The sequence below is a fragment of the Phyllopteryx taeniolatus genome, chromosome 14, assembly GCF_024500385.1.
Source record: "Phyllopteryx taeniolatus isolate TA_2022b chromosome 14, UOR_Ptae_1.2, whole genome shotgun sequence".
In the NCBI taxonomy this organism is placed as follows: domain Eukaryota; kingdom Metazoa; phylum Chordata; class Actinopteri; order Syngnathiformes; family Syngnathidae; genus Phyllopteryx; species Phyllopteryx taeniolatus.
Genome location: NC_084515.1, coordinates 3279786 through 3288793, shown reverse-complemented (window position 1 = coordinate 3288793; position 9008 = coordinate 3279786). Strand labels below are relative to the sequence as shown.

Here is a 9008-nt window from a genome sequence, read left to right as displayed (position 1 = left end):
AGCACATTAATTGCGCAGTCATATGAGCGGTGGGGGGCGCATGTGGGGGGGGGGTAGAGAATGGCCAGGTCTTTACTGAAAACAGGGGAGAGATCATGATATTCTTCAGGGACACGGGAAAGGTCAACTGGCGTGGCAGATGGTGGTGGTTTACCAAAGGGCGGTATAGCAGAGCAGGCAGTGTGAGTGGCAGTGAGAACTCCAACCGATGATAGCTAACTGCGTCCAGTCTATGGTGGGGTTATGAGCCAGGGAATACCGAGGACTAATGTGGTCTCAGGGGAAGGGATAACAAAAAGAGAGATGTTCTCACTGTGATTTCCAGAAATCAGCAAGATGAATGGCACTGTTTGGTGGGTGACAGGGGAGATGACTTCTTTGTGGGACAGAAGTGGTTGGAGAGGGAGTTGGAGCTGATGTACTATACCTTTGTGAATGAAACTATCGTCTGCACCGGAATCAATGAGGGCAACTATGGATGTGTTGTGAGCGGAACCTAGAATGCAAGCAGGCACGGTCATACGGGAGGGAGAGCTAGAGGAAATGGTGGTTTGGATCACCACGGCGCTCTCAGACCGTGGCGAGCCTGGTCTTTTGGTTGCAGGGGGCAAGTGGCAATGAAATTATCTGATTGACCGTAATAAATGCACAGCCGATGGATGACACGACACTGACGTTCCTGGGGATCTAGTTGGTATGTGTCCAATTTGCATGGGTTCCTCAGGTGCAGTGGGGGGTGGCGAAGGGGCAGTCGGAGGTGCAGAAGGCGGGTGAGATGCTGACGACGCGGTGCTCATGGTGGGAGTGATCTTACGCACTCGAACCCCCCCCCTCCCTCGTACTCTCTCTCGCGGTCTGTTATCTAGGCGGATGGTGAGTGCGATGAGATCCTCGAGAGAGGAGGGCTCATCCCGGGCAGCGAGCTCATCTTTAAGTTGCTCCGAAAGGCCCTTAAGAAAGATTCTCCTCAGCGCAGCGTCATCCTACCCGCATTCCCCGCAAGTATCCTAAATTCGATGGCATAGGCAGCTACGGAACTAGCGCCCTGTGTGAGCGTAAGGAGGTGGTGGGTGGCTTTTCTGCCCTGATCAGGGTGATCAAATACCTTCTTTAGTTCGGCGGAGAATGAATTGAATGACTGGAGGACCGGGGAGGAGTTGTGCCATAATGAAGTGGACCATTTAGCTGCTTTGCCATGGATTAGGTTAGTGACAACCTTGGATCGTTTGGTGGGATAACTGTACAGTTGTAGGTTAAAAACTAGGGAGCAATTAAGGAGGAATTGGCTACATGCACCTTGGTCCCCGGAGTAGGGCTCGGGCGGAGGGACATGAGGTTCTTTGTACGGGACGCGGGGTGGCTCGGAGGCTGCGGGCTCGGAAGGAGTACTTACTGCAGGAAGGTCGGATTGCATCTTCGAGGAACGGAGGGGGACTTGATGTGTGGGGGAGTCTAGGGATTCCATGATCTCTTGCAGAGCTTTTTCCTGTCGCCCTATGTGGGCACCTTGGAGGGTGAGTGCATGTTTGAACGCATCCGGGGTTGCTGGGTCCATTGTTGGCCAGAGTATTCTGTCACATGTTGATTCAGACGGGACCCAAGAGCAGGCGGAGGCAGAGAGGTTGTGATGAAAAGTTTATTGAAAATGGGAATGGAGATGGTCCTTGAGATATACTGGGAACCCGCCAGTAGAGGCAGGGAACGTGTGGCAGGCGGTGACGAGGACATCCGGCTGGCTTGGCGGCGTGGTGACAGGAATCCACTTGACGAGGAGCACGGAGGGAACACTGAGGACAAGGAGAAACACGGAGGTCAGAAAGATGACGAGGAATAACGTAGCTTACTTGGTAACTGGGAAGCCGTTGTACCGCAGGAGAAGCTTCAATACTCTGGCAAGGTTTTCTGCGTTCAGGCAGGCTTAAAAGCAGGTGGTAATGAGGGCTGATTGGTGACAGGTGCGCGGCCGAGGAAGGTGCTGGAAAGAGAGCGGGCGAGAGGATGCAAAGCGCCTACCCAGGCTCCAACAGTAGAACTGCAGGCCAGCTCATGACACCTGGAACATTAAAGGTTATTAACTTTTTATTTCGCCATACTATATTTGGGAGCAGGGCATCAAATTATCAAATTTCCTTTGCCACAAAAGAGGAAATGCTTTCCCTTGTACATGCTCAAAAAAAAATCCCTAATAGTGGCGATAAGAAATGTCATCTTTTAAACTTTAATGTACTGTGCTGAGCACGTTGACCTGGCTCACCTGAGATTTTGTCAGAAAAGCCTCAAGATGTTGATGATGCTTTATTGTGATGATGCAATTGTGATGTTTCGGCAGAGGGTGTGGGCGTCGCGGCGTGGTGAAATCTGATGATTTGCAGAGACGACAAAAGCTGTTGGAACTTGCCTCCGGATGGTCATATCATTTCAAAATTTCACACACTTAATGAGAGTCCAGACCTTAAGGTATCTTTGGGAAACAAAGAAAAACATTGTCTTAGTCTTAGCGCCACCTACAGGCAAAAGGAAATGACATGATTCATACTTTGTCTTTCTCCTGCTAACAATAACAATGAAGTTGGAACTGTTTGAATCGGTCCAGTAATGCGGAAGAGGGTTAATATGTCAAATGTTTGCATTGCTTTAGGAATGTAATGGAAAATGTGAACTAAGGAAAAAAGTGGGAATTTGGGGAATGTGGAAAAATAATTTATATGAATGTCATGAATAAACTCAACAGTTGGAGTAGTTTGAATCGGTGAAATAAGTTAAATAAATAAATTAAATTAACGTGGTATATGGATGGATGAGTTAAATTTGAAAAATCTTCATTCATTCCAATGGGGGAATAGTTTCATGCAAAATGTGGAATTGTGGAAGCATATTTTCATAGATTTTGTTCCCAATATGTCAATAATGAGCCGAATATTTTGAAGTTGGAATGGTTTGAATCAGCGGAGAAGAAAATGGTAAAAACAGTTTTAATAATAATAATTAATAGTAAATATATATTTTGGCGCAGTAGAACACGTTGTATATACTGTATACACTTATCACAACAAAAGAATAATAAATATTTCTGACTCCACAATTGAATGTACTACTACCGAGTAGTTATTTGTCAAACTCCTATTGGACCACTCAAGATGGACGTCATCAACATACGACACCTGATGTCAGCATGTCGCGTATGTGGATGGCGTTGCACTTGCAAGATGCCAAATGAATAAGATGTTTTTTTGGGGCAGTCAGTCGTTTCGTGGTTTTATTTGTCTCTGTACTACGGCAGTAACGGTAAGTTAGAGGGGCTATTGTTGGTTTTGTAGGATGGAACGTTAGCAAAGCTCTTAACTGGGGAAACGTCACCTCGAATTAATCTTTAAAAGTAGCACTACAACTATAACACTATTGCGACGACGGTACGTAGTGCTCGCCAGTAAAAGCTGTCTTTAATATTCATAATCAGCGTTCGCAGGCGTTTTATTAGTTCGTCCAACGTCACTCGACTTTGACATCTTTTCAATGGTTTCGATTGTATTGAGTATGCATAAATATATGACATTTTGCCATATAATCTTAAAACAAGTTATACCCAAGTAGCACTGTTACTATAATGTTCAAAGTACCTTTATATCAAAATCGATAGCTACTGATAGCTATCTATGATATATAATACAATGATGTTATAAATAATATAATTGGATAGAGCAGTGTTGTAAAAATTCGTTAAAAGAGTAAGGATTTAATGCCACTTTTTATGTTGAAAATTTGCCAAACTTTTCTGCCCAGAAATCAATGTGAATCATTTGGAAATTTAAGACCGAAACCTTGACTCTTTGGTTGAAAAATGGCCGGATGTTGGTCTTATGAGTTGAAAATGTGATGTTTAAACACGGTGACATGGTGGATGACTGGTTAGAGGGTGGGTATGTCTCACAGTTCTGAGGACCGGGATTCAATCACCGGCCCTGCCTGTGTGGAGTTTGCATATTCTCCCCGTGCCTGCTGTGGTTTTTCTCCGGGCACTCTGGTTTCCTCCACATCCCAAATACATGCGTGGTCGGTTAATTGAGAACTCTAAATTGCCCGTAGGTGTGAATGTGAGTGCGAATGGGTGTTCGTTTGTATGTGCCCTGCAATTGGCTGGCAACCAGTTCAGGGTGTACCCCGCCTCCTGCCCGATGTAGCTGGGATAGGCTCCAGCACGCCCGTGACCCTAGTGAGAAGAAGTGGATCAGAAAATGGATGGATGGATCAGAAAATGGATGGATGGATGTTTAAACACATCCGGTCGAGCCATCTGAACATCTCATTTTGATGATCAAACTGAGAGCAAGCAAATTGTCAGAATTACTTCAAACATCACAGGAAACAAGAATAATAGTGAATCACTACCATATGGTTTTCTATCATCACCGAATCTTATGAACGTGAGATTTTTGACGCCTAAATCGAGGAATATTTTATTTTTTGTCAGAACCACAGAAAATCTCAACCGAATTAAAAAATGAGGTGGTGTAGGGATTTACAAACAACCTATTCTGAAAAGAACAAGTATTACCTTGTGCGAAACCATGAGAAAATGCAATTTTGCTAAATTCACGTACCTGATTTCCGGCACACCGAAATGGAAAGAAAATGGCAGCCGTTTTTCTGGATTTAGTAAAATTGGTAATAACAACCCTGAACCTTCTGCATGCAGAACATAATTACTAATCCCTTCGATTGGTGTGTAGAAGGCCACCCATTCTGCTGAAGTAATGACCTCTCTTTTTTCTGTGGAGAAGAGACTTTGCTAATAAAGTTAATTGAGATGAGCATGTGTGGAGGGAAATTCATGACATATTCATTATGTTTTGCAGAAGATAGATAAATAAATACACAGATTTCCTGAGGAAATAATCAGTTTTTTGTGTGGTTAGGGAACTTTGTAAAATATTTTGAAGTGACGAGCGTGTGGAAGCCTGGAGGACATTTTATGACGACTATGTTTTGCAGGAGATGTTCAGAGCATGCAGCTACTGGCGAAGGTGTCAGAATTATTGAGGTGAGCACACATGACTGATATTCACCTTTTTTTACTTGACCAATAGAGCTCAAATGTCAACACAAGCTGAAGCAGTGTGCGTGTAAATGTGCTTTCTTCTTAAGTCCTAAACCAGCCGCACACCGAGCGATGCAACTCGACGCCACTGAACAATTAATGCGTCAAGTTGCGCAGTGTGTGGGGCTTTGTAATCACTTAACATTTGTTGCTGACCGTTTGCAACTAGTTGGGCTGCGATTTCAAATTTTGAATCGCAAGCAAATGATGTCGCAACACCACAGACGTATACAACCAATCAAAACGCAAGATTATGTCACATAGTCTTTCACAACAAAAATTAAGTTCGCCGGTGTCAAGCAGGATCCCACCCGACGCCACCGCCAATATAAAATGTTCATCCGCTATATTGCAGTTCATCGTTCGTGCCCCCCACTAGACCACAGATTTCGAAGAAATCATTTTTTTATGGGTTTTTACACTATACTTTCTTACTCTAATGCCCTTGCATGTACAAAAGGAGAGCCACAGTGGCTGATGCACTTTTCGGCTCTTTATTTAGGACATCAAAACACAAACGCAACAATCACACTCACACAGGAGCTGATGTCGCAGCTCATGCCCCGACACCGACGCGCAGACAATAGCACTGATTGGGCTGGGCGATCTAGACAAAATTTCCTATCTCGATATTCATGCCAGATATCTCGATAATGATACGATAACGATGTTAGTATGAGTTCAGTGAAATCTAAGATTTTTTTAAAATATTTTTTTTAGGAAAAGCAAAATATACATTTCAAAATGATGTGGAAAGTGCAGTTTTTTAATTAGAACTTACTGACAGTCATCAACATTAACAAAGTCAGCATTAAATACAAAAGAATATGTGTAAAGTGCAGTTTTTAAATTACAACTTACTGACCGTCATATATATTAACAAAGTCAACAATAAATAAAAAATAACTAACATTGTACTGCAACTCTGCTTTACGGATAACAATTTTATGCTACAACAGAAGTAGGTGTTTGTTGTGCATGTGTGTGTGTTAACTGCATCAATGTGTGTGTGTTGTTCTCTACCAATTTACACATACATGTGTGGCTTGATGCATTTCGTAGCCTTACAGTGCTTCTCAAGATTCATTGCCAGGAACAGCAGTTTGTTTACTTTAGACAGGATGTCTCACAATTTACAATGTTGCCTGATGTACTGAAAATACTCTCTGATGGAGAGCTGCTGGCCTGCATGCACAAGTACTTTCTTGCCATGTTACTCAGTAGAGGAAAGTTATTTTTGTGTGTTCTCCACCACAGAAGGCGGTCGTTTCCATTGTTAATTGTGGAGGACGGCATTTAGTTCAGCTTCTATGGCAACAATGGGATCTATTAAGACTGTGGCATTGGAATCCTTAAAGAAGCTTGCAAAAGACTTCTTTGCCTTCTTGGTGGGTGGGGGTGAAACTTCTTCCACTATTGTGCACTCAGCAGAATTCTAGAAATCAGTGAAAAAATAAATAAATATTATTAGGCTTATGTTGAAATATTATATAGCAGTCTCATAACATAATAATGATCATCACTGTATGAAGAACAATGATCAGCTCGATTTAAACTCAAACCATTACTAAATTGTAAGATCATGCATTTAAATGGAATGAACTATTTTCATTTAATCCATTCCAACCTTTACAGTGAACTTGTGTTCCATTGCCTTCATCTCTGACACCAGTCTGGCTTTTATGATGGGGATTTTGTTAACTAACACTAATGTACTGTGTCTTGTATCTTGGATCTAAGAAGGATGCCACATCCAGGAGCTCTTGCGTGTCTCGATCTTCATATTTACTGTTCATACACTCCACCATTTTCTTTTTTATTATTTTGGTCATGTCAGTGTCATCCTCCTTTGGTGCCAAAATTTGTGCGTTAATCAGGCTCAGTACTGGCATAATTCTCCCCTGATAGAGCATCTGTAAATTCAAGCAGTGGTCCAAGTGCCTTGCTGACTGACTCCAGCAGATCCAGATCTTGATATCCAAGAATTAGGTGCCGAGTGGTCCTGTCACCCAATAGGACCTCTGACAGTGCTTTATGCTGCTCCAGAATCCTGTCAATCATGAGCAGCCTAGACCCCCCCATCTAGTTTGACACTCAGTTATGAGTCCATGGACTAGAAGTTTGAGGCACTTCTTGGGTTTGCTCAAGTGCCACTCTCTTCTTCCAGCTGTGTGAGAAGTGCCACACCAACTTTTTGCAGACACCTGTTGCATGGCTAATCAGATTGTCACCTTTCACTGCATTATCTAGAGAATTAGATGTGCAATATAAAACATAAATGTAAACAATTTTTAATTTTATCAAATGGACTGATAAACGGATGTACGGTTCAATTGTCTGGCTCGACCACAAGTCTGTGGTTGTGGCAAAATAATCCATTTCATGGAGCTCGGATTCAGCATTCATTTCACTTTCGTCATAACATTTTGGAATTGCCACTACATTAAAATGTGACCGGGATGGTATTTTGTAATGTTTGTCGAGCATCTGAAACATTTTCTGAAAGCCCACTTTTGTGACTGTGTACACAGGCATCATGTCTTTTGCAATGTGGTATGCTTCGTGCGTGGTAGATGTCGACTCATATGGCGTAACGCTACTGAATGCATCGGCAATCGAACTTTGTTTGGCATCACTTGGGATGACAGACAAGTTGCCACATTTATTCTCATTGCGCTACACTCGTGTAGTACGCAGTGATGTTTCAAATGGTGAAACGTTCGTTGTGCTACTTTGCGTCGTAGCAATTTTCTTCAAGCACGTCCTACACAAAACATCGCTCTGCTGTAAATCTCTTCTAAATCCAAAATATCTCTGAAGATGACTTGTTCTTTCCTACTAAATCAGATACTGCACCGAGCTTACTTTCATCATCTTTGTGTTTTTTTTTTTTTTTTTTTTTAAATAACTTTTCTTACTGCAAGTGTATGGTTTATGTGTGTCAGTCCCGCCCTTTGTCAGATGGTTGTCATTGGCTGACTTTAGCTGTCAATCAACGCAAAACTTGAAAGGGGGTATGTGGTTGGTTGGCCTGAGCTGTACATGCAGCGCAAGCGTAAAAAGTACACACAATTGGTATGATACCATTTTAATTTTCGGTATTAATATCGTGAATGTTCATATCTAGATAAAGATATGATAATGATATATCGCCCATCCCTACACGCTGACATAACACGTATTGAACAGATTAATTAACGCTTCAACTTTACCACCTGCAATGACGGTTAGAGCTTGAAGTCAACTAATCGGGAATCACGTGTTTCGCATTAACAACACTGACTGCTCGCTGAAAGCAGCAGGTGGTCGGTTGGCGGAGAAAACTAGCAGGTGTGCCTCAAACGTTTGGGTATATTTTACTAAAACAGAGACCAGTAGCACAGTAATTTGCAAAATATTCAGGTTTATCGTTAAATATAATAAAAGCACAAATTCTATGCCCTCTTATCTGAAAAGACACCCACTAACGCGACCTGACGCACACCCTAAATCCTGACATCAGCTGTCATATAGCAAATTTACCAAAGTCACGCCTGTAACAGAGAAAAGACAGCCAAGATCCTGTCGTGTCTGATTTGACGATGAAACAAGAATAAGCACTAGTCGGTCAACAACCTTTTTATTGTGAAAATGAACGGTTAATGTCAGCATTCACTACGGCCACAAAAACCCAACATCCGGCAAGTGTTTCACTCAAGCCTTCATGCCCGAGACCAGCGGTCACCAATGTCTTTGAAAGTGAGAGCTACCCTTTGGGTACTGATTATTGTGGAGGGCTACAAGTTTGATATTCACTTCTGAAATAATAAATTTGCTCAAATTATTTGGGGGGTAAATCATCGCATCGTTGTTGCGCCCACTAGCTTGTCTCCGCGAATGATTTGGTGTGGCCATGCGCTACAATACTGACCTT

The 9008-nt window shown here is 42.6% G+C and overlaps 1 protein-coding gene across 4 annotated transcripts in view; it reads left to right on the top strand.

Annotated features, from left to right (window-relative positions):
• Positions 1–3136: 3136 nt before the first annotated feature.
• The window catches only part of LOC133489129 (sentrin-specific protease 5-like), a 15887-nt gene continuing 10015 nt past the window's right edge, over positions 3137–9008 (top strand). For all 4 annotated transcript variants that reach the window (XM_061797903.1, XM_061797901.1, XM_061797900.1 and 1 more), the window contains exons 1-2: positions 3137–3285; positions 4990–5038. The gene's annotated coding sequence lies outside the window, so the exon portion shown is untranslated. The remainder of the gene's footprint in view (positions 3286–4989; positions 5039–9008) is intronic.